Source organism: Schistocerca nitens, chromosome 3 (assembly GCF_023898315.1).
Source record: "Schistocerca nitens isolate TAMUIC-IGC-003100 chromosome 3, iqSchNite1.1, whole genome shotgun sequence".
In the NCBI taxonomy this organism is placed as follows: Eukaryota; Metazoa; Arthropoda; class Insecta; order Orthoptera; family Acrididae; genus Schistocerca; species Schistocerca nitens.
The window spans coordinates 636,644,869-636,670,880 of record NC_064616.1 but is presented as its reverse complement, the minus strand read 5'-3'; the positions used below and the strand labels follow the sequence as shown (position 1 = coordinate 636,670,880).

Genomic DNA, 26,012 nt, shown 5'->3' with positions numbered 1-26,012 from the left:
CTGCGGTGGTATTGGTAACTCTGTAGTTATTCGATACCGTTCGCAAAAGAGATGGAGTCAAACTATCGGACTACGTGAACAGTCATACATAAGCATACAAGCGCGACTTCCACATTTTGATTACGATACTGAGATAAAATTGCTCTACTTTTTTTCACAATATACGCCATGCTGATTATTTGTTTCAAGGGACACTAACTTCGATACTCTCCTTTCGTGGGCAATTTGTTATCACATGCACACTACTTGATTAGTAGTAAAAGGTACGTAGACGACCCCCCTGCTTATTTCGTAATTTATGTACAATATCTGTACATAGTATGCATGAATACGTGTCGGAAACTTGTCCTTCATCTAACATACTTCTTCTGAATTTACCTCGAAATTTTAGTTTTTACGGTAAAAAGTTCACTAAAAATCACAAATTGTATTTTTAAGTGTTTTGACGAAACCGAAAGGCTAATGATTTTGACTGCACCATCACGTGTAAGGGCGTGATATGTGTACTGCAACACCTTTTCACTCAGCTCTGGAGATGGTCGTTACCGACCGAAATTAATTATTTGATTACAAATAAACATTGCGATACAAGACTGAAATTATGATAAAGAAGATGACATAGTATTTAAATATGACGCTGACGTAAACATTAGGCTACGTTACAGGTCAGTCTGTTACCTCAATATTTAGTTGGCTTTCACATTCTTTGGCTTCGCCAATTCACCATATTATCACCTTTCACCCTAACCTAGGTCTCGGGCTACGCTACAGGTCAGTCTGTCACCACAACAAAGATTTCAGAGGAAGGCCAATATCGCACTTTAACTAATTAGCTGTACTACACTAGCGAACAAGCGCGACTTCCACTTCTAGGGTAAGATATTCGGGAGGAACAGAGTTTATTTAAATTCCCGTGATTTCTCTACATCCGTTAAGGCAAATACCGGAGTGATTCCTTTAAAGACACTGTCCGTTTCCATCCCTTCCCTTTCCTTCCCCTACCGTAATGACACTGCCGTCGACGGGACGTTAAACCCTAATCTTTTCGTAAGTCTGTTGAATTAAATGTCGACTGGAGGTTAAACGTTTACATTCCTTTCTTCTGTCCTTCCTACAAATGTCCCCACCTGGCGTCATTAATTTTCCTGTCTGTTAGTTCCGCTGCAACGCGCCTTTGTTCTTTGTATTCGGAATATTGCCAGGCTAGTTTAGTTGCAAACTTTGTTTCATTATTCACTATGAAGAGATAACAAGGGAACCGAATTATACGAGCACACATTCTGTGGGAATGATAAATTTCAGAGAAAGAGTATATTTCATTAGGGATGATGTTAAATTAATATAGTTGTATTAGAATGTTCAGATGAATCTGTGCGTAGTAGTCTCAATTAACTTACCGTTAATACTACTGAAGCAGGAGTAATACCAGTGGTCTCAAAACGTTCACATCTACTGTTTTTTTAGGTGCGATGTGAGTGCATCTCATTGAAATAAGTTACTTCACTAGTCAGACGGTGCAGAATGTAAGTATACTGGCTGTAAACGATAATTGTTTACATCGTAACACAATGGTATAGAGGAAGTCGAGACGTAAAATAGGGCACTACGTAAAATCGCCTAAAAAATTTTTGGTTTTCAATATTTTCTCGCTCTCTTCGCACAAACTATTACTCCTAGGAAAAAAGATAATAGGTGATTTTGTGTAGGAAGTTCTAATTTTACACCGGGATACGTTATCGCTAGAAGCAGCGGTTTTCGAGTTATACAAGAAAAACGTAAAAAAGCGACTTTTAAAAGCACTCCCAAGCAGCCCTGCCACCCCTCACGCACACACACACACACACACACTCACACAGTACGACTCAGGATTTTTAATATGGCGTCCCATCTACCACTGTTCGAAACTTTGAGGCGCATATGGTAAATAATTCGTGTAGTAGCAAAGTTTTTTAGAGTGATAGGAGAGTGTGCCATGAACAACAAAGTAAAAACCCTGACCGGTGGGTAGTGAGGCGGGGTTTTCGCTGAAGGACACATTTTTTACTTTTTTCTTGAATAGTTAAAGCCGCGGCCCCTAGCGAAAATGTATTCTGGTACAAAATTAAATTGCGTACAAAAATGTCCTATTCATATATTATTTAGGACTAATAGCTTGCGCAAAGAGCGTGAGAGAAATTGAAAATCTCGCGCGACGTGCATGCGCACGGGTTTTGTAGGCCCGGCTTGATTGACCACAGGTGTCGTGCATGAAATTGCTCGTCTCGTCCTCCTCTATACCACTGTGGTACTTTGTATAAATACCCAGTGTCAAAAATTATTTCGTATCTTGGGAACAGGTATCCGCGAGTGTTCATTGTTGTGTTAAGGATACTCGGTAGCGGTGGTTAACGACTTGTTGCGTAGTTGAAAGAGATTCGATTTTCAGTTTTCATTCGTAAGCTGAGTCCACGATTCGGCAATTTCTGAGTCTCGCAGTCAAATTCCTATGTCCAGAATGAGTTAATGATAACGGGCAGTTATGCTATGTGACAAGCCGGGAGGGGGGGGGGGGGGGTGAGGGAACGTAACGACGTACTTTTCTTTAATAAGCGTCTTTCTGGATTATTTACATCTTTGGGTGTTGTTGTACCTGGTCAGGGGATACAATCCCGTTTTTCGAAACTTTTTATGGTGAGATAGTTTCATCTCATTTTACGTTCCGGAAGACTAATATTTAGGATTTTAAAGAGCACCTACTGCGTACGTTGTATGTGTTTCATCCGCTAAGTACTGTTATTTATTCTCCAAGCGGAAACATGCCGCACTGCTGTGGTAGCGAGTATAGACACACCACATTCGGAGGCGTTTTTACCGTTGACAATGTCTAGTCTTTCATACTTACATGAAATTGGAGATTGTTGTTAACGATATCTTTCGCGCTTGACTATCTACACGAAAAGCATTCAGAACATTCACCACCAGACTCTAGATTTTGTTCACGTTATGCTCATTAGTTTATTGCTTCCTGTACCTTCTTCCAGGATGTTTGCGCCTGATTTCCGGAAATTTTAGGAATCACGATATGCTAAATGCTTCTAGGTCGCAACAGTTAAATATTCACAGGGAATGGTTCGGTTTTACCAACGAAGAGATATTACTACGGAGTTAAATTTCCGAAGGCGAGAAATGCTTTACCCGCCATCATTTATCTGATAGGTGCTTTCGCGTTCCCAGCAGCAACTTAAGTACTGAGAAAACGGGCATTATCTCTTTTCCATTGAAAGAAATCAAGGTCAAGAAAAGCAAATGGAACATAGCGGATGATGCAAGAGAGCTGAATATTGTCACGTCACAGAGATGGTTGCACCGTCAGTATTTTCCGTGGATGAAGTTTGACCTTTTTTAAAACATCTAAAACGCGGAAAAAGTCCACTCTTTATCAGAGGCACATGTCATTCCGCGTTACTTGAGAACTACACTTGCAGCAATTACGTTATTTGTTGCCAATGCAATTATTCCTCATTCGACCGACGCAGATAAATTGTGTTGCAATTATGTTGACTCCTTTGTGCGGAAGAAATAACGCAATGAAATGCAGCGAAACACCTACGAGATGTGAAAGTGAAAATATTATGTGAACGACATTTATATTTTACAGGCGTTACATGAAGTGCGTATAAGCACATATATCACACTTTTTGTTATCCAAGTAACGTCATTTAGGCGAGCACCATCGTTCATACCTTACTGTTTCCAAGACCATGCAAAACATTTGCGTGGGACAATGTTATAGTGCAGGTCGAATAGATACTCGCGACTCAGGTCCCGACTGCGTCGCGTGCCTTCTTCTTTAATTACTCCGGAAAATGAAATCACATGTGTGTATCACCAGGGGCCGTAAAAGCCAGGTCAATTTCCCTTCTGATATATATATATATATATATATATATATATATATAATCTCCAAGGAAACGTGCAATACAGATTCCTCGCAGATTCTCTCTCTGTGTCGTTTTCTTACATGAGTAGTGGACTTCGTATTTAGGAAAGCCCAAGACCATGTAGTATGATCATATGTAGAGATGAACTCATAGCTAGGTACTTGCACCATCATTCTCGAGAAAAAAACTATAGACCCATAATATCAAAGCAGCTCTCGTCAAATTTTATATTTGGAGTTATAGAGAAAGGCTTAGTGTCGATTGTGGTATTCTAGAGGCTCATCATCCACAGTTATGTGTATTGATAAAAGGCTCATTGAGCTGAACTTCAAAAGTTTACTTTGTGGACTTTGCACATTCACGGCGCCAGTTATGTAAAAATGTGTTTCATGGGATACGATTAATTTCTTCCAAAAATCTCGTTGTGCGGTAATATCGTTAAGCAGTCCGCCCCCGGTAGCTGAGTGGTCAGAGCGACAGACTATCAATTCAAGGGCCCGGGTTCGATTCCCGGCTGAGTCGGAGATTTTCTCCGCTCAGGGACTGGTTGTTGTGTTGTCCTAATCATCACCATTTTATCCCCATCGACGCGCAAGTCACCGCAGTAACGTCGCATCGAAAGACTTGCACCCGGCGAACGGTCTACCCGACGTGAGGCCCTAGTCACACGACATTATCGTTAAGCAATCTAGACAATGTGAAGATATTGCATAGATTTTGCACAACAAAAGGTTTAAAGGGTTTTTGCTTTTGGCTGATGTAGTTAACCGCAAATTCTTCCTTCAGTTCGTAGTTTTTAGCCGTGTTGCGACTTTCTTCATTCTTATTATGTTGAACCGGCGCCAGAAAACGTGTCAGTGCAGCGATCACAGCATTTTTTTTTTTTAAAGGAAGATTCCGTTATTTAGGCACCGTGGTCATTTTACCAGAGACCAGTCACGTCAATTTGGAATTTATTTCTAAGTGTTTGGTGAGAATTTCTAAATCGCATGTTTTCTTCTTATCAACAACCGTTTGACACAAAAATGCCTAAATGTTATCCAAATTTTCTGGATCACATTTATGATTCCAGCGACTTTATAATTACTATTTCGATCGCACGTTATCGACTTCAGTGAAACGTACCGCAGAAGGTAAATGAGATGCGAAGCAGTTATGTATATTTTTCCAGCATCCCTGGACAACCGTACTTGATACCGTTACGTGCGTAACGGTACTAGGCTGTTAAGTGCACGATTTGGTCGGCATTTTCAGTCCAGCTATTCAATATGATTCAAAGAGACTACGACCTCTTCGTTCAGTATTTTTCCGCGTTTTAGATGTTTTAAAAAAGGTCAAACTTTAGTATTACCAAAGGCTTTGTGTTGATAAATGCTGGTGCTTGTTTGGAAGGTGACAAAGATTCACAGTGGAAGAATTTGGCATAGATTCTCTGTCGCTAATCTTTACGCACCGGCTGCTTTGTCTTCTGAGATACTGTGAGAGCCATGACGACTCGAAAAACTTCACTCTTTCTAAATAAAAATAATTTACGTAGTATCCAGGCCGTTACCGTTTCATAACCCGCCACCTTTTTAAAAACTTATCCGTCACAACATATCGGTATCCGCATCAAGCGGGTCTCTACCAAAATTTACGCCCTGTTATCCAACGTTCACTATGTGGCGGAGAAAACCTACTGTCATTACTATTTGTCTCTTTTCCTTACCATTATACAGATGCTGCATGCCTTACAAAATGAGCTGAAGCAATGCTTTAAATATTAGACTCGATTCAAACCCCATTCAAGTCATCCACATTTATCTCTTCCGTAGATTCCCTAAATCGCTAAAGACAAATTCTGAGACAGTTCCTTTCAAAAAGATACGGGCAATTTATTTCCCTATTTCCCCAGTCCTTGTATGCTACGTCTTTAATGATCTCATCATCGCTGGGGGATGAAACAACAGTCTTACTTGGCTTTGGGTGTAAAGAAACGAGAACTTTCAAGCTTTAATTGTTTCGCGACTGCTCAGCTTTTTAACATAGTTGTGTTTATGTGATAAGATTTCACGGGCAAACGATATCTTGTATACTTTTCTCTGAAAAGATATTTGTATAAAAATTTGGATTATGTAGCTCAATGACAAAAAAATTTCAAATCGTGTTACCAGAGGTATCTCAAGTCTTGAGCCACTTCGCAGTGCTTGTAGTTAGGGACGTATTTTTTTCTTTTTTATGACCTAATTCAATTCCATACATAAATGGCAGAGACATAGCACAAGGCTACTTAAGGGTTTCCCCTGCACAACAGGCAAAATCATGATTCCTAATACCTGCTGGTTGCGTACGAAATATCTATTACCTACAAAGCTTATTCATGACAATGAACCGTATCTTGCGAGGTTCCTAAAAAATCGTCGTCACGACATGTAAACTACTTAAAAAAAGAAAAGAAAAACGAGGCCATACAGTTTTGAGGGACCATGTTTATGTTGTCTATGAGTAACCTATTGATGCACGTTCGCCCGCATCTCGTGGTCGTGCGGTAGCGTTCTCGCTTCCCACGCCCGGGTTTCCGGGTTCGATTCCCGGCGGGGTCAGGGATTTTCTCTGCCTCGTGATGGCTGGGTGTTGTGTGATGTCCTTAGGTTAGTTAGGTTTAAGTAGTTCTAAGTTCTAGGGGACTGATGACCATAGATGTTAAGTCCCATAGTGCTCAGAGCCATTTTTTTTTTTTGATGCACGTTCAGATCACTGAACGCGCATTGTTCTACTTTTTTTCGGACTATACAGCACGTTAATTATTTTTAGAAAGGCAGAAATTTTTTTCCGCACTAGGACTCGAACGTGTCTACTTGGTTTCCGGGGCAGTTCGCTACCATATTTGCCACCTGGGCAAACCTCACCGTCACTTATAAAAGAGGGAACGTATTTTGGGGATCCAGAGAAAGAATCCGGAGAAACTCTGTCGATGAGCATATGTCTGACGTTCATCTTCTAACATACCCAATATTGTCTAACAATAAACTGGAAAAAATATGTCATTAGAGCATGCAAAGGATAAAAAAACTGAAAATACAGGTCAAGTTGTATTTATAGTTTCTTTGTTATTGGCGACAGTCTTACATAAACACCGATCACGCTGTTTGTGGCCTAATATCCACGCTTCTTACCTAGAACTGAATGATGTAATGTCACTAGAATATAACAAATACGTACCAAACTAAAACCAACTACGACCATCTTAGTTGGGAAAAGAAAAAACGCTCTGTCATGCTACTTCCGTGACCTCAACCCTCGTCTTATCACAGCACTCGATGATAAGTGCTGCATGTGAAAGAGTTTTCTGACGTTCCGTGCATATTGTGCAACTGTTAATGATTTCACTTGTATAAATGTTACAGCAACCGAATTCGGAGAGCAGCAAAAGTTCGTTGATGCAAAGTAGTCCAGCCATAGCGAGTTGTTGGCTTTAACTACAGTGAAACTAGAGCGTTACTGAGATGTGTTAATTTAAAACAACTCTGAACAGACGTCCTATGGCAGTGTGTCATTAATGCGAGCCAGAGATGAAACAATTTTTTTAGAAATAACGTGATAAGTACTCTATTTACAAATGTAATAGCGATTTAATTCAAATATTTCCTCTTTCGTCCACTGAGTATACCTAGCACTCAGAGTAAACATTTTTGGTTTCAACATCGAAATAAACTCTGTGTTTACAAGAAGTCACAAATCATTTTGTCAGTCAAAATTGTATATACGTAGCAACTAGGTACAACAGCCGCAAATGTTAACAGTACCTTAAAAATAAAATGGAAATCAAATGTACGCTTCATAATTTAGCGTGGTGTCCCAGAAGGGAAGGTCGATATTCCACAAGTTAATAGGAATGGCCATATGAAGCGAAAAAGTTTATACAGAGTAACAATCAATTTCGGCTAGTTGTCGAGAAAAATTATAAACATTCATATGTTTACCATAATTTTTAAATGTTTCGTTTCACTAATTTTTATTCGTTATTGATTTGCTAGGTTAAAAATTTGCAGCAATTCACGAAAATTTCAGCAGTTTGTAATAATTATTAAAGGCCACACAAATGAAGTTCATAATAAATTTACCAATCCCCTAACTAGAGAAACTGCACATGAAATATGTCTCAGATGTGTGGTGAACGTGAAGGGTTTTGAGGGATAATGTTGAGAGAGTGGAGGGGGTGGGGGTGGGGGAGGAAGCTGGCAGTCCCATCGTAGTAGTACATTGCGTTCCATGCGGCCAGTGAAAAGCCCTTTGGTTGTTCAGCTGAGGTATTTTGTAAGGTAAGATAGAAATAGCTGTTGATACTATCCAGACAAGAGTATACAGATACATGAAATTGTTTTGCTTCAAACAGCCTTTCTGTCACCTCCCGGAATACTGACCTGACATGCTACATTTGTAAGGTGGCTGTAAATTTACATCTTAAAACATTCATCTACATATTTTCCGTGATTCACAACCGGAATTAGGTATCATTTGATAGGTTGTACATCATATATATGAATATTTAAAGAAGACCGACATTGTCACGTACACCTTGTAAATAGTTGTTAAAGCTTATTGCATGAAAGGTGACGGAGTGTCTTCATTATCAAAACAGCGTAATGAATGTTTGCCTATACTAGTACAGGTTGGAACGCCAGTGGAAATGAAACGCCAGGCGTAACTCAAGCCCTGGGTGGAAAAGCCTGCACAGGCGTGTTGGTCCTGATTGACAGGAAGTAGCCAAGACGGATGGTCGGGGCACCTGAGCGCTGAAGCAGAATGCAGCGGCGGCCGGCTGGTATTGTAGCGGGGCCGGAAGGATAACCGGATAATACTTCGGAAACTCTGAAAATCTTAGACGCAGCGGAAAGGAACGAGGAAGCGTTACCTCGGAAATCACGCGGGATGGGTATTTCCGAGGATATTTACTCTGAGAAGCATACCATTGTATGTATTCTTAATTAACGGGGATAGGTATTTCCTAGCAAACTTTCCGCGCTGGACGACAAAAGACTAAAATATGGTTGGTCGGCGTTCGGAAGAATCTGTAGAGAGGGAGAATATTCCGTGGTTTCGAGTATATGATTCGCCTTCTGCAGTTACGAGGGAGGGGAGCCGAGCTTTGCTGGGAAGCCAGCGGCGCAGAGAATGAGTCTTCCGTTTTGAGCGCCCGTGTTTGGCGGTCGCTCAGTATCAGCTTTTGTTGGTACAGACGGACTTGCTGTCTTTGCTCTCAGGAGGTTTTATAGTTAGAACGGTTAGGCACTACACTGTTGCGAACTTATACGATTCTGGACTTCGCGTCCGGGTAGGGAGTCGTCGTTGAGTACGCAGCGTTCAGTGATTGAGAGCACTTCTTCTGTCTCTTCTCACGTTGAGACGTTATCGGAATTCTGTCCTTGAGCCTGGTAGTTCGCGTTTCTTGTCTGTAGAACATAGAGAGAAGAAGAAGGTATTAGATTATACTAGCCAGAGGCCTGCCTTGTGCCGTCCTAGTGTTTGAAAGAGTGTTTTTATTTTGTGGCTGGAGTTCTTCTGTCGTCACAGACGTGTACGAGAACCATCACTCCGACGCACCGGACGCTGTACATACGGTGATATTGCTAATTGCTTCGGCTCATTAGGGTTATAAAGTTTAACAGCTGTGATCGCGTAAATTTTATTTCCACTGAGGTTGCACACCACTGTAGATCATCTTTGAAAGGAGTTTCTTCTAGTGTTTGGTACGTAGATGATGTCAGTTGTCTCCCGTTACTTATATTAGTTCGCGTAGCCATAAAAAGGGGCAGATATGGGCAATTGATCAGTAATATTAGTTAGGAAAGTCATTTGTATCTCTTTATGTCCATTGGACATTGATATATAAACATTTGTAACATATAAAGGAGGTTTTAATCTACAATAAATGTATAAGCAGAAACAACATTTATCATTTAGTAGTTACTAGTTCCCTTTATCATTCATTTATGTTCATGTTGTAATTTATATGTTAAAGAGCAAGACGGAGGAAATAATATCACTATTAAGAGATCCGAAGATCTGCTTCAGGGGGTAGTGAGATAGGGCCAAACCTTCATTTTTGCGATCAGTATTTTCCGTCGCGCACATTCATTTTTACACCCGCCTGGAGTAGCATCTTTGACATTCATCACATACGTGTGAGATTCTGATTACCAATTGACATTTGAACGCTACTGCTTGAATCTCTCACTAGAGAATTTGTTCAAGAAACAAACTACTGAAGATTGGAGAAACTGTTGACAGTTGTTGTTAGTGTTAGAATAGTTTGTTCCATTGCTCATAACAAACTGGACGTTAGTCATATTTGTACCAAATGCGAAACCTAGACTTGATCTTTGTAACGATGTCAATTCAAGGAAGGAGTGAAACGTCTGTAAGGTATACGTAAATTTTTATGGTGTTTGGAAGAAAAACTGATAGTTAACGAAAAAGACTACTGCATGACACTCCGTCGACGTCGGGGTTTTTAGAGACAATTGAAAGAATGGCTAAGGGGGAGAGCAGGGAGACGAAGTCGTTCATCTGCCTAACACATTTTGTAACTGTCTTATTCAGGGAGCCATAAATTAGGAAGTGGTTCGTACAGCAATACGTAGTAGTTTATGTCGAAACAGTTTCATATTGTCTGTTCGATTAATATACCAGATTCATTCTATAATGATCTGATGCTTCTGAAGAGTCTTCTATCGCATTCTTGATGACACTCTTTTCTTTTAACCTCATTAAATGACCAATGTAATTAATTCTCTTGGCTTTTATTTTTACTATAATGTCGTGTTCTTTAAATATGTTTAGTTATCGGATTCACCATTCTCCACCATTCTTCACTGCTCCAAAAATTTAACGTAGCATTTTTCTCTAGAACATCCTGAGTGCCTCATCTGTTTCCGCCAGAGTACTGGTTTCACATGCATAGATTAGAAACTGGTTGTATCACTTATAGTCGCATATTTTTGTTTTGATAAATATATTTCTGCGCTTTACTATCTTTAACAGGGCATAATACCAAATATTTGTATTTTTTTCCTAATTTTCATTCCATTTTTACATCATTTGCTGCATTGTAAAAAATCCTAGCTATCTTAATTCGTTTACTTGCTCACATGTCTGTAGGACTACGGATGAGCGCAAAATATTTTTTCCTGTTTCGTTGACTTCAGTTGCGAACCAGCTATCTGAGGATTTCGATTAACTGATGTTTGAGAGCCTCAGTTTCAGTTTGTCTCCTAAAACAATTGTCACCAGTGTAAGCCAATACTGGAATTAAACTCTTTACTCGTCTTTTCCATACACACGTCTATTAGCCAAGTGGTAACTGAAACCTTGTAGCAGAATAAAACTGCGTGCTTGGTCTCCCCTGCAGTTGAAGTTGTTAAGCTGTTCGAGCCCGAGCCACTGGAGCGAGGCGTGTGTGAGGAACGCTGACCGCGCAAGCCTGGAGTTCCGGTGCCGCGCATTGTTCCAGCGTGCCACGAGGCTTCACAGCAGCTTACGCTCCACTACTACGTCCAAGAGCACGCTACTTCATTAGGGAGGAAATGCGCTCATGCTATAAAATTTACTCGAAGTGTTGTACAATTTTAAAAGCCTTCAGAAACTTGGAAGTAAATGTAGCCCACAACCACAGTATCGCATTGTATACCCCTCACCGTACGTGTTAATGAAGAATGGACAGAATACGAGAAATACGTAAGAGAAACCTACCTGGAGCACCATTAACTCTTGACGGACTAACGTCGAAGAGAGTTGGCCGCTTCAAGAGTCTCTTCAATGAGGACAATAGATTAGATAAGGAAATAAATGCACCTTTAACAGATGATGACATAAGATTTTGCAGTTATGCCAAAATTCAAAGGGAAAGAACGTTTAGGACCAACTTCAGTATTGTATTATATCACTATACTATAATTCGGTATTATTTACATGGATCTGAAGACCTGAAAATAAGAAAAATAAGGGAAATCCACTGACATTCAAAAGAAAAAAATTCGAAAACATTTTGGACCTGTAATCAATGAAGGTAAAAATGAAGTAAGTAATAGAAAAAAAGGAGCATGTGAGTTTCACAAATATCATAACTTTTTTGCTGTCATCAGTCTCCTGACCGGTTATATGTGGTCTGCCACGAATTTTTCTCCTGTGCCAAGCCCGAGTAATACTTGCACCCATCGTCCTAAATTATTTGTTGGATGTATTTCAATCTTACTCTTGTTGTTATTGTTGTGGTCTTCAGTCCTGAGACTGGTTTGATGCAGCTCTCCATGGTACTCTATCCTGTGCAAGCTTCTTCATCTCCCAGTACCTACTGCAACTTACATCCTTCTGAATCTGCTTAGTATATTGACCTCTTGGTCTCCCTCTACGATTTTTACCCTCCACGCTGCCCTCCAATGCTAAATTTGTGATCCCTTGGTGCCTCAAAACATGTCCTACCAACCGATCCATTCTTCTAGTCAAGTTGTGCCACAAACTTCTCTTCTCCCCAATCCTATTCAATACCTCCTCATTAGTTACGTGATCTACCCACCTTATCTTCAGCATTCTTCTGTAGCACCACATTTCAAAAGCTTCTATTCTCTTCTTGTCCAAACTGGTTATCGTCCATGTTTCACTTCCATACATGGCTACACTCCATACAAATACTTTCAGAAACGACTTCCTGACACTTAAATCTATACTCGATGTTAACAAATTTCTCTTCTTTAGAAACGCTTTCCTTGCCATTGCCAGTCTACATTTTATATCCTCTCAACTTCGACCATCATCAGTTATTTTGCTCCCTAAATAGCAAAACTCCTTTACTACTTTAAGTGTCTCATTTCCTAATCTAATCCCCTCAGCATCACCCGATTTAATTTGACTACATTCCATTATCCTCGTTTTGCTTTTGTTGATGTTCATCTTATATCCTCCTTTCAAGACACTGTCCATTCCGTTCAACTGCTCTTCCAAGTCCTTTGCTGTCTCTGACAGAATTACAATGTCATCGGCGAACCTCAAAGTTTTTACTTCTTCTCCATGAATTTTAATACCTACTCCGAATTTTTCTTTTGTTTCCTTTACTGCTTGCTCAATATACAGATTGAATAACATCGGGGAGAGGCTACAACCCTGTCTCACTCCTTTCCCAACCACTGCTTCCCTTTCATGCCCCTCGACTCTTATAACTGCCATCTGGTTTCTGTACCCCTGCCACCTTCAGAATTTGAAAGAGAGTATTCCAGTTAACATTGTCAAAAGCTTTCTCTAAGTCTACAAATGCTAGAAACGTAGGTTTGCCTTTTCTTAATCTTTCTTCTAAGGTAAGTCGTAAGGTTAGTATTGCCTCACGTGTTCCAACATTTCTACGGAATCCAAACTGATCTTCCCCGAGGTCCGCTTCTACCAGTTTTTCCATTCGTCTGTAAAGCATTCGCGTTAGTATTTTGCAGCCGTGACTTATTAAACTGATAGTTCGGTAATTTTCACATCTGTCAACACCTGCTTTCTTTGGGATTGGAATTATTATATTCTTCTTGAAGTCTGTGGGTATTTCGCCTGTCTCATACATCTTGCTCACCAGATGGTAGAGTTTTGTCATCTTACTCTTACCCTACAGATTCTGTCCTCTATATCTCTCTCATTTACCACGAAGTTATTCCTTGATGTCTTAACACATTTCTCATCATGCTGTCCCTTCTTTTTATCAATACTGCCAGCTAAATAAAAGATTCTAACTACTGAAGGCACTAACTACTGATAGGCATAGTTAGCAAATGAAAGATTTTGATAGAGAACAAACAATGTATTTACCTTAATAGTGTTCAAAAGTCATCTCATATATATATATATATATATATATAAGTTCATGATATACAGTATTACAAATTTACTCTTTCTGATGGACACACGTCCAGATCGTCCGCTCTCAAAATTCTGCCATCTCTCTTCCCACATCCACCACTGCTGGCGGCTCACCTCCAACTGCGCAACACCACGCGCTGTTCACATCCAACTGCCCAACACTACAATAGCGAATATTACAACAATGCCAACCAGTCAAAGACTGCACACAGCACAGCCAGTGATTTTCAGAGCGCTACGTGACGTTACCAACATAAAAACCTAAACAGCCTACTTACATGTAAGTTTGCCCAGGTGAATCAAGGGGCTACCAACAGTGTCTCCTCAACGACTGTTCAGCGAACTTTGCTGCGTATGGGCCTTCACAAGAGGCGTCTCTTCACGCACCGATGATGACTGTTATTCTTCAGCCGAAATTTGCACGCCAATACCGCAACTTAGTGGCGATAGGCAGCATTTTCAGATAAATCACGTTTTATACTCCGTTGCACAGATGGCCATTGGCGTGTACGGCATGAAAAGACTGAAAGCAAACACTCTGCAACAATCGTCGAAAGGGCCCAGGTGGGGAATGTTTTTGTGACATGCCCTGGGTGATATTATCATTCTGGAAGGCACAGTGGATCAATACAAGTATGCATCTATCCTTAGAGTCCATGTCCATACAGTTTGTGTTTCCTCGGAACTGTGGCGTCTATCAGCAGAACAATGCGATTTGTTACACAGCGCGCAGTGTACGTGCATGGTTCGGAGAGCACCATAATGAGTTTCACATACTCCACTAGCCATCAAACTTCCCGAATTTAAAAGCAGTCTAGAACAGACACCTCGATTGGACTCGTTGCGCCATCGATCCTGAAGCGAGGAACGTTGCGCAGCTGGCCACGGCAGTCGGGTCTTGCATGGCTCCACATCCCTGTCCGTACCATCCAGAACCTCACTGATTCTCTTCCTGCACAGCTCGCAGCGCTCCGCGCTGTCAAAGGGGGTATTCAGGCTTTTGATAGGTGATCACATAAATGTGACTGGACAGTGTACGTTACGGTATACAAACTGAGTTATCGACAAGTGGTAGGATATTTGCTATGTATTTAATATTTGTAACTTCTTATTGTCGAGATATTGAAGGGATCGCTTCTTTAACGGTATTCGAAAAAAAGCGAGGAAGTTCACGGCCGCGTCGACAAAGAAATCGTTAGAGGCTGAGCAGAAACTCGTATCGGACAAGGATGTAAGAAAAATCAACCGTGTTTTTGTCGAAAGAACCAGGCTGGCACTCCTCTTAAACATCCGGAATCCACATGCTTGGAAGAAAATTTGAACGCCAGTCGTACCGAATGAGGCCCAGTGCCTTAACCGCTGCGCCTTCTCGCTCGCAAAGACATTTGACGTTTCTTGGAAAGAGTATACTAATATAACGCATGTTAGCGTTTGCAATGAAACTTCTTGCAAATAACGCTATGATCGTAGTACAACTGAAAAGAAGACTGGCTGTCCAGTGCACATCCAATTCCACTCTGTCAGGTAAACGGGAGCCGCAGCTTTTCTTTTTCTTTTTTTTTTTTTAAATACCTAAACTTCGTCTCAAAAGGCCCATCAGTACCGACCGACCGCCGTCTCATCCTCAGCCGATAGGCGTCACTGGGTGCGGATATGGAGGGGCATGTGGTCAGCACACCGTTCTCCGTCTGTTGTCAGTTTTCATGGCCGGAGCCGCTCCTGCTCAATCAAATAGCTGCTCAGTTGGCCTCAAAAAGGCTAAGTTCATCCCGCTAGCCAACAGCGCTCGGCAGACCCGAACGGTTACCCATCCAGGTACTAGCCGGGCCTGACTGTGCTTAACTTGGGTGATCTGCCGGGAACCGCTGTTGCCACTGCGGCAAGGCCGTTGACGCAGCTGAAATGCCGCTTCGCACGTAGACTTCAGTCTCGCATTCATGAGATTTCCGGTTATTCTTGTCTAATCTTTCACTGCAAACAATAACAAGAGTTATTGCGCTCCTCTTTCGAGAGAATCGAACGCCGTAAAAAATTACACTGTTCCATTTAATCAGACGTAGTAATTTTATCGACGAATAAAAAGTTGAGTGCTGACTCTCCTTTTTGCGTACTATTGCGGCGCCGCGGTTCCGTACATCCTTTACCTGCACCTACCTGTGAACTCGTTGTAGCAGATCGCCGCTAGGAAAGCCGAGCAGAAATCTACCCTACTGCAACTCGTACCACTCTGCATACAACGTAACTGTCCCAAGAATCGGGGAAAGGTCTTGATTTTGAATGAAAGGTGGAAATACTGGCATAACTTCGGTATATTCTGAACCTTGCTAATGCACACGTTCACTGCCAAGCCCGTGTTTATCTTAACACAGTCATACACAAACCCTTTCATTCACGTTAGCAAGTTTATGGTAACGTATTTTCCGAAATCTGAACAGCTACTAAGCACGAATTGTACTTAAATTAAAATGCTCACCATGCTATTAAGTTTATTGGTGTCTAATGCACTCAAGTTTTTAGTCACCGATCTGCTCAATATGCCACGCGGAATTACTGTCTTTTCTCATACACAAAACTACTTAAAAAATCCGTATTTTCTAAAAAAAAACACACCGGAATAAATATGCCTTCACTTTAAAACACTTTTGGAACATGTAGCACAACTCATACTACACACGAGCTCATACTACACACGACCGTACTATTGAAAGGGTGGGTTTCGACTCCCTTAGACTGCTGTAGGTATTCTATATCTCCAAGAGAAAAGACGCGCGAAGAATACTCCGTTCTGGTTGGTCAGTTTTCTTTAAAGCCAACAGAAAAACATTATTCTCCCGTGTTACTCCGCGCTTTTCATGACTAACCAATCAACAAATAACACACTTACGGGCTGTACTTTTTCCCGAAATAAATATTTAACATTCTGATATTTTGTTTATACTTTACGTTATTAACTATTTTCATTTGCACCCGAATTAGCTTTTCTTTTACCATAAACTTATTTAACATACTATGATACAAAATTCCACGTCGTCTGCATTCCCTCTGTTTTAAAAATTTCTCACGCTAGTTCGTACAGCGTTTATCAGTAGAACAACGTTCTACATATTTACTTTAGACCACATTCACGCATCATTCACACTACTAAAAGCATATACAAAACTGTAGAAACATAAATAAATAAAAAAGCCTTCAAGAAATAAACAGAACAATTCACAAAAACATTCTCTTGAACTGTTTCCTGAATGTCTCTGTACACTACTGTCGTCTAGCAGATGAAAATTAGAACTACGTATTCGACTGAACCTGTTTCAGACCATCTGTCACTGTGCACGCATGAATCATTATCGTTTGAGTTATTTATGAGTTATCATCATCTGCATTGCGTCGGACAGCCTCTAAATTGAACCAGTAAAATGTGAAACTTGTCCAGTTTTCTGTGCGTTGCTAACATTTTCGGATTTGAAGGAATTCAGTCAGTAAGGTAGTACATTTAACACTTTACCATACATCAAGGCAGTTACATTATTAACGTCATGGAGGTCAGTAACTAGACCCATGCTCATAAATTAAGGAAATTGCAGAATGTGGTGCCACACAACGTGGCACTACACAAAACTGGCGCTAATAGAATAGGTACATAGGGAACACATACGACACAGATCTGTAAGTCCAAGGTATTAGTGATAAGTTGATAAAACCGTCCCAAAACACATCTGCTACAAAACGCCACTGTTTCCTGCGCATGTACCCCGACATCAATATGGGATATGATCACCATGCACACGTACACAGGCTGCACAACGGGTTGGCATACGCTGGATCAGGTGGTCGAGCAGCTGTTGGGGTATAGCCTCCCATGCTTGCACCAGTGCCTGTCGGAGCTCCTGAAGTGTCCTAGGGGTGTGAAGACGTGCAGCGATACGTCGACCGAGAGCATCCCAGACGTGCTCGATGGGATTTAGGTCTGGAAAACAGGCAGGCCACTCCATTCGCCTGATATCTTCTGTTTCAAGGTACTCCTCCACGATGGCAGCTCGGTGGGGCCGTGCGTTATCATCCATCAGGAGGAAGGTGGGACCCACTGCACCCCTAAAAAGGCTGACATACTGGTGCAAAATGACGTGCCGCTACACCTGACCTGTTTCAGTTCCTCGGTCAAAGACATGCAGGGGTGTACGTGCACCAACCACAAACCCACCCCACACCATCAAACCACGACCTCCACACAGGTCCGTTTCAAGGACATTAAGGGGTTGGTATCTGGTTCCTGGTTCACGCCAGATGAAAACCCGGTGAGAATCACTGTTCAGACTGTACCTGGACTCGTCCGTGAACATAACCTGGGGCCACTGTTCCAATGACTATGTACTGTGTTCTTGGCACCAGACTTTACGGGCTCTCCTGTTACCAGGGTCAGTGGAATGCACCTTGCAGGTCTCCGGGCAAATAAACCACGTCTGTTCAGTCGTCTGTAGACTGTGTGTCTGGAGACAAATGTTCCAGTGGCTGCGGTAAGGTCCCGAGAGAGGCTACCTGCCGTACTCCGTGGCCGTCTGCGGGCACTGATGGTAAGACATCGGTCTTCTTGTCGTGTTGTACACTGTGAACGTCCCGTACTGTAGCGCCTGGACACGTTTCCTGTCTCCTGGAATCGTTGCCATAGTCTTGAGATCACACTTTGTGGCACACGGAGGGCTCCGTGCTACGACCTGCTGTGTTTGATCAGCCTCCAGTCGCCCTAGTTTTACACCCCTCATAACGTCATCAATAAGTGTCCTTTGAGCCATTTTGAACACACAGTCACCATTAGCACGTCTGAAAACGTATGCACATTTACTCGCTGCACCTTACTCTGACATCCACCAACACACCTCTGCGTATGTGGACTGCTGCCAGTGCCACCGTGCGATGACCGCAGATCAGATGCACCGCATGGTCATACCCCGAGGTGATGTAAACGCGCAGTCCGCCCACTAGAGCGTTGTTTTTACATGTATCAGCATTATCCTTAATTTATGAGCATAGTGTAGGTCAGTATACTATGTGGCATACTGAAGTGTCGCGCGGGGTAGCCGCGCGGTCTACGACGTCTTGTCACAGTCCGTGCTGCTCCCCACGTCGGAGGTTCGAGTCCTCCCTCGGGCATGGATGTGTGTGTTGTCCATAGCGTAAGTTAGTTTAAGTTAGATTAAGTAGTGTGTAGGCTTAGGGACCGATGACCTCAGCAGTTTGGTCCCAAAAGACCTTACCACAAATTTCCAAATTTTCCAATACTGAAGTGTCATATTTCAAATTTATGGTGTGATTCATAGATGATAACTTTATATGACATAAGCCAATCCGTAACGTCAATTTTAATGTCAATTTTTATCGCCCTAACTGTTGTGTGTGAATCTGAACACCGCATCTGATGCGGTACAAAAAGTCTCACTACGGCTGTAGACTTCAGAACGCAGCGAGTTTAGTGTTACACTCTGGGTCCTTTCGCTGTGATCATAGCGTGAAAAGTACGTAGGGGACAGGGGACTTGTCTCATATGCTCTGAAGATACGGTATCACGGGCTGGACAGAGGAACAGCGTTATGTTCTGGCGGCCATTTCCGTGCGTTGTTTTGCTGAATAAACAAGCCTGTTCACCGTCACGCAGCGCTTCTCTGGATTTTCCCACTAGTCTTTATCACTTGGACGTGCGAGTAATCTCCCATACTTGCTGAGTGCTAAAGAAATAGTCACGTACGGTTTTTACGAGCGGTTTCTTTATTTGCAGTATTCACATCGATAAACCCTCTGTTTGTCTCCGCTTAAAGTACAACTGCTTTTCGCTGCTTCGGATAGCTGGGTATTACGGTGATATTCCACTCGAATTGTATCATGTTTTGTCATACACTTGTGCATATTATATATTTAACACTAGTCTGAACGGTACTTTCGCCTTATCATAAATATTACATCAGTAAACCGTAATTTAGCATAGGAACTGTAGATTAAGACTCCTTGCAACGGCATTGATGCTTATGAGTAATAGAAAGATTTTGCTGAATAAAACAGACTTCAATCAACACGTGCTGCGGTAGTTCCTCTACTCGAATGAATTTTACGAGAACAGTTATCAGGAGCAGCCAAGTAAAAACGGCATCGTCGCCAAAAAGATGTTTCAGTTTTATCACCTGGCAAATAATCTCTGTAGCTTGGTAATTATCTCACCGCAAAGGTCGTTCCCCCTTTCGTAGAGATATTTAGGTCGCTGACGTTTCTATCGTAGGACGTATATTTAAGTTCGTTCTCCCTCTCCCTACACACACACACACACACACACACACACACACACACACACACACACACACACACACTACTACTACTACGTATTCACAGAATAGGCAGGCGCTTTCTTTGTTGAACGATAGTTGTTCGTTCTCAGCATTTCTGGGAATTTTATTATCAGTATAGGCACTACAAGTCAATACTTTGACTTACAAAATGGTTCAAATGGCTCTGAGCACTATGGGACTTAACATCTGAGGTCATCAGTCCCCTAGAACTTAGAACTACTTAAACCTAACTAACCTAAGGACATCACACACATCCATGCCCGAGGCAGGATTCGAACCTGCGACCGTAGCAGTCGCGCGGTTCCGGACGGAGCGCCTAGAACCGCGAGACCATCGCGGCCGGCTTTGACTTACAACTTCCACACTTTTTTATGCTTTAACAACACATGAGGCCATGTACCACTTGTGACGACTGTACTACTGCCTACAGCCTATAGGTGTACTATAATGCAGTGACCCTATCGACTTTTAGTAGGACGACATTCTCGGCACTTACGTAGATGACTTCTTTACTGGCTACTGGTCCGTTTTCTTCAGACTGCTCGTTATACATGAGAGTTCTTCATTTCTTGCTAGTGATAATGCGTAATCAGTGTTGGTTTTCACAATACGAATGGATCACGCGTTATTCTACTTGGAAAGTGTTCTTTCCAGGATGTTAGGCCGGTAGTAATCGGAACAGTTACATCAACTCTTGGTATCTACAAGACATTTTATTCGTTCGTGTCATTATTGTTCTTATGCTTGAACGGCTGTTGTCTGAATTTCTGCGACAGCTACATGAAATAAGTTTGGTTCAATTTATTTTCTATTGACACTAAAAACTATTTCGCAGTTTTCTCGCTCATTGCAGCAATTTCAATTTCGTCGTGTTTAGTATGTAGTTCTACACTCGACATGCATTAGCCAACGAGTAGACAAACACGACTGCAATTTTTATAATTTATTTCTCTTTAGGCGTTTGAAATTGAATAATATTTCGACGCAGCACTTTTGTTTCCAAATATTTCAATCAACTCTTCCTCTTTGTTCATATGTGACATTTCAATCTGTAGTCGTAGTTCTTATTGCGTTTTTTGGTCTTAACTCATTCCCTGTGCCGAGTCATCATCTTTGTCGCCTAGTCTGCGATTTACTTAGCACATAGTGACCTGTACGAACAGAAAGATATACACTCAGCCACTAATTCATTTCGTATTCCACACTGGAAATGGGTGTCTGAGACTCGTGTTCTAAATAAACCAAGCGTTTTCTTTCCAATAGAACACAGTTCGGTGTCTCATTTGGTAACCGTCAAACAACAAATCCAAAGGTTCGAAATTCGACTCCTAGTCGGCCATAGTGTTTTTCTGTAACTTATCACTTCTTTTACTTCTGGCAACAATATGTAAGTGCGAAAAATTCATGGTTAGGAGTCCATCTTGAACTGTATGAATGGCTAGGTCAGTTCATAAAGTCGGAAGAAGGCGACGTCATATCACCTTCATTAGGGTCATGCCCAGTAAAACACTGTTGTGTTCAAGCCTACTTTGGGACTGACTATAGCATTACCTTTCTCTAGAACAAGGTAGAAAGACTTTACAAAAAGAGTTATTGCTAATATAAACCATCCATCCAAAAAGTTCCGAGACTGATTTTGTGCCTGGCATACAAGCGAGGTCAGCGCGGTAACTACGGTGGCTTCTTGAATTAACAACTGTAAACAACAGATGTGCAGTCAGTTGTGGGTAGGCAGCGTGAAGTAGGGGCCGAGTGGTCGCATGGTCAACGTTGTTGATACCAAAAAAAAAAAAAATGGTTCAAATGGCTCTGAGCACTATGGGACTTAACATCTGAGGTCAGCAGTCCCCTAGAACTTAGAACTACTTAAACCTAACTAACCTAACGACATCAAACACATCCATGCCCGAGGCAGGATTCGAACCTGCGACCGTAGCAGTCACGCGGTTCCGGACTGAAGCGCTTAGAACCACTCGGCCACCACGGCCGGCTGTTGGTACAAATTGCGATGAAGCAACATCCCTATACGAAATGTTCAAGACATTCTCTAGAACGAGACGCTCGTGTGAAACCCAGCTCGCGCTATTCGTTCACGAGACTCAGAGGGCCATAGACACGTGTTCTCAGGTAGATGCCGTGTTTCTTGACTTCCGCAAGGCGTTTGATACAGTTCCCCACAGTCGTTTAACGAACAAAGTAAGAGCATATGGGCTATCAGACCAATTGTGTGATTGGATTGAAGAGTTCCTAGATAACAGAACCCAGCATGCCATTCTCAATGAAGAGAAGTCCTCTCAAGTAAGATTGATTTCAGGTGTGCCGCAGGGGAGTGTCGTAGGACCATTGCTATTCACAATATATATAAATGACCTTGTGGATAACATCGGAAGTTCACTGAGGCTTTTTGCGGATGATGCTGTAGTATATCGAGTGGTTGTAACAATGGAAAATTGCACTGAAATGCAAGAGGATGTGCAACGAATTGACGCATGGTGCAGGGAATGGCAATTGAATCTCAGTGTAGACAAGTGTAATGTGCTGCGAATACATAGAAAGAAAGATCATTTACCATTTAGCTACAATATAGCAGGTCAGCAACTGAAAGCAGTTAATTCCATAAATTATCTGGGAGCAGGCACTAGGAGTGATTTAAAAAGAAATAACCATATAAAATTAATCGTCGGTAAAGCAGATGCCAGACTGAGATTCATTGGAAGAATCCTAAGGAAATGCAGTCCGAAAACAAAGGAAATAGGTTACAGTACACTTGTTCGCCCACTGCTTGAATATTGCTCACCGGTGTGGGATCCGTACCAGAAAGGGTTAATAGAAGAGATAGAGAAGATCCAACGGAGAGCAGCGCACTTCGTTACAGGATCATTTAGTAATCGCGAAAGCGTTACGGAGATGATATATAAACTACAGTGGAAGACTGCAAAAGAGACGCTCAGTAGCTCAGTACGGGCTTTTGTTGAAGTTTCGAGAACATACCTTCACCGAGGAGTCAAGCAGTATATTGCTCCCTCCTACGTATATCTCGCGAAGAGACCAAGAGGATAAAATCAGAGAGATTAGAGCCCACACAGAGGCATACCGACAATCTTTCTTTCCACGAACAATACGAGACTGGAATAGAAGGGAGAACCGATAGAGGTACTCAAGCTACCCTCCGCCACACACCGTCCGGTGGCTTGCGGAGTATGGATGTAGAATGTTTCGAGGAAGAGTGTGTGCAAAGTTTGTCCCGCACTCCATGACTCCCGAACAAAAACAACGACCCGTGGGCACCAGCCGCTACTTGATTGAAATGCAAATCGCGGACAATTCGTTTCTAGAGAAAAATCCTCACAGGTAATGAGACCAGGATTTATCAGTACGAACCTACTACAAAAGACGAAGGGCAGAAATTCGGATGAAGGATCAACGCTTTGATAACACAACAGACATTCAAGCCAGTGTGACGCGGGAATTGAACAACCACCTATAGAAGAATTTTTCTGACAGTTTCATACGGTTGTGTAAACGTTGTGTGCGTTGCACTCAAGGTTGTGGGGGGGGGGGGGGGAGGGGGGAGGGAGGGAGGGAACTGTAGAACGTCTGAAGTATTAGCACCACCATCTCAACTTTTCTCTGTTTTTTACTTTTTACTAACCCAGTCTCCAAACGTTTTTGACTGAAGGGGTTTTGCACTGACTTTCGTACATAGATAACTAAGAGGACTTCATTTTCTCTACCATTGAAATTTACCAATCTGTAACGGTAGCTTGTTACGTGATACAGATGTAAGGCAGATCTTGTCTTTGACTTCCATTTTTCTGGGAGAATTTAACGTACATCGAATCTTTTTGTAAACGGAGGACGGATGTTGGCTGTATTTCTCACAAGTGGATTTGGTCACAATCAGTCAGGTTTCGGAGAACGTATTCAGAACCATTTCACAAATACGGTTATTTCTATCGTCTGAGAACAAAGTCCCCTTTCTCAGAGTATTGTACTCTACTGTTGCGATTGTTCATTAAAGAGAGCTATGGCCTATTTTATTCTACACTCTTGTATACATTGAACTTGCATTCAGATTCTGAAAACCTCGTATTCGACGAGACGTGAAACGTAAGCTTTCTTTCCGTACTCCGGAACCCGTGTGGAGGACCCAACTGCAGTATTACTTGAACTGCCGATATATTGTGCAAATTTAGCAGTCGTCGATAGTCGTCATCCGTTGGAGAGGCTGCACTGGTTAAGGCACTGGACTCACATGCAAAAGGAAAGGAGTTCAAATCCCTGCCAGACTTCGAGATTTAAATTTTTCTTGGTTACGATAAATAAAGGCGAATACCCAAATGATTCCTTTAGAAAGGGTGTGGCAAATTTCCTTCCCCATCCTTGTCCAATTGCAGACGGTGATCTGCTTGTAAGTGCCTCAGCGCCGACTGGAAGTTAAATTTTAATCTTCCTTGCTTCGTATTTCGCGAAGAGCTTTAAATAACGAGCGTTTTTTGTTGTTGGAAATAATTCCGGTCACATCAAGAAATTTTATGATTATTCATGTCACCTTTGTTTCGTGTATTGCGTATCACGCTCAACAGGATGATTACAGATTGATCTCAGACTGATGCATGTGACGCGTAAGTGCGTTTTTGTGTCATTTGTGTTGAAAGATCTGTGCTGCACATTTCCACTGTATTTTCATATTCTCATCGTATGTGACGACGAAAGTCGTCCTTTAAAGGGAATGTGGTCTGGATTCACTTTTCCATCATTACCAACTTTTCTCTCAAGCCTACGTAGATCCACTGTATGTTTTGAAATGATCCACGAAAGAATGTTCTCTCTCTCTGTTTCTGACAATAGACAGGGAATCACATTTTAGAAAAGAGCTTATTAACATCTACTTCTACATCTACATCATACTCCGCGAACCATCTAATCGTGTGCGGTGGAGCGTCCTTCTGGTACCACTAACTTATTTCCACTTCCCTTCTCCTCTACTCTGTTTCATTCGCGAATGGCGCGTGGGAAGGGTGATTGTCGGTAAGCCTCTGTATGGTATTTAATTTCTCAAATTGTCTCCTTTTGGTGATTTCGCGAGACGTATGTGGTAGGAAGTAATATGTTGTCCGACTCTTCCCGGAAAGTACACTCGAAATTTCAGTAGTAAACCTCTCCGTGATGCACACTGGAGTTGGTTATGTATCTCTGTAACGCTCTCGCGCAAACTAAATGATCCTGTCACGAAACGCGCCGCTCTTCGTTGGATCCTGTCTCTCTCTCTTTTATCAGTCCTACTTGGTAAGGATCCCATATTAATGAACGGTACTCAAGATTCAAGTCGAACGAGCGCTTTATAAGCCACTTCCTTTGCGGATGAGTTCACTTCCCTAAGGTTCTCCCAATGAATCTCAGCTTGGCATCTGCTTTTCTTTCTATTTGTTTTATGTAGTGATTCCACTTAAGGTCGCTCTGGATAATTACTCCTAGATATTTTACGTTGATACAGTTTCCAGCATTAACAACGTGGTAGTACCGTGTTGGTTTCCTTTTCCTGTGCATACACAATATGTTACATTTATTTACGTTCAGGGTCAACTGCCACAGCCTGCACCATTCATCAGTCCTCTAGGTCATTGAGCAAATCTACTGTTTTCTGGTGTTGCTACTTTGTTACAGACAACTGCATCATCTGCGAACAGTCATGAAGAGCATGGAACGCTTTTTACTAGATCATTTACATACATTGTAAACAATGACGATCCTGTCACACTTCCTTGGCGTACTCCGGAGATGACCTTTATATCTGTCCATTTTGTTACATTAAGAGCGACGTGTTGAGTTCGGTCTGCAAGAAAGTCTTAAATCCTGTCGCAAATCTCGTACAATAATCGATGCTCGTATT

At 41.9% G+C, this 26,012-nt stretch overlaps 1 protein-coding gene across 1 annotated transcript in view; it reads left to right on the top strand.

Moving 5' to 3' along the window:
- LOC126249690 (kelch-like ECH-associated protein 1B) overlaps window positions 1-26,012 on the top strand; it is a 461,976-nt gene that overhangs the window by 337,834 nt on the left and 98,130 nt on the right. The gene's annotated exons all lie outside the window — the stretch shown is intronic.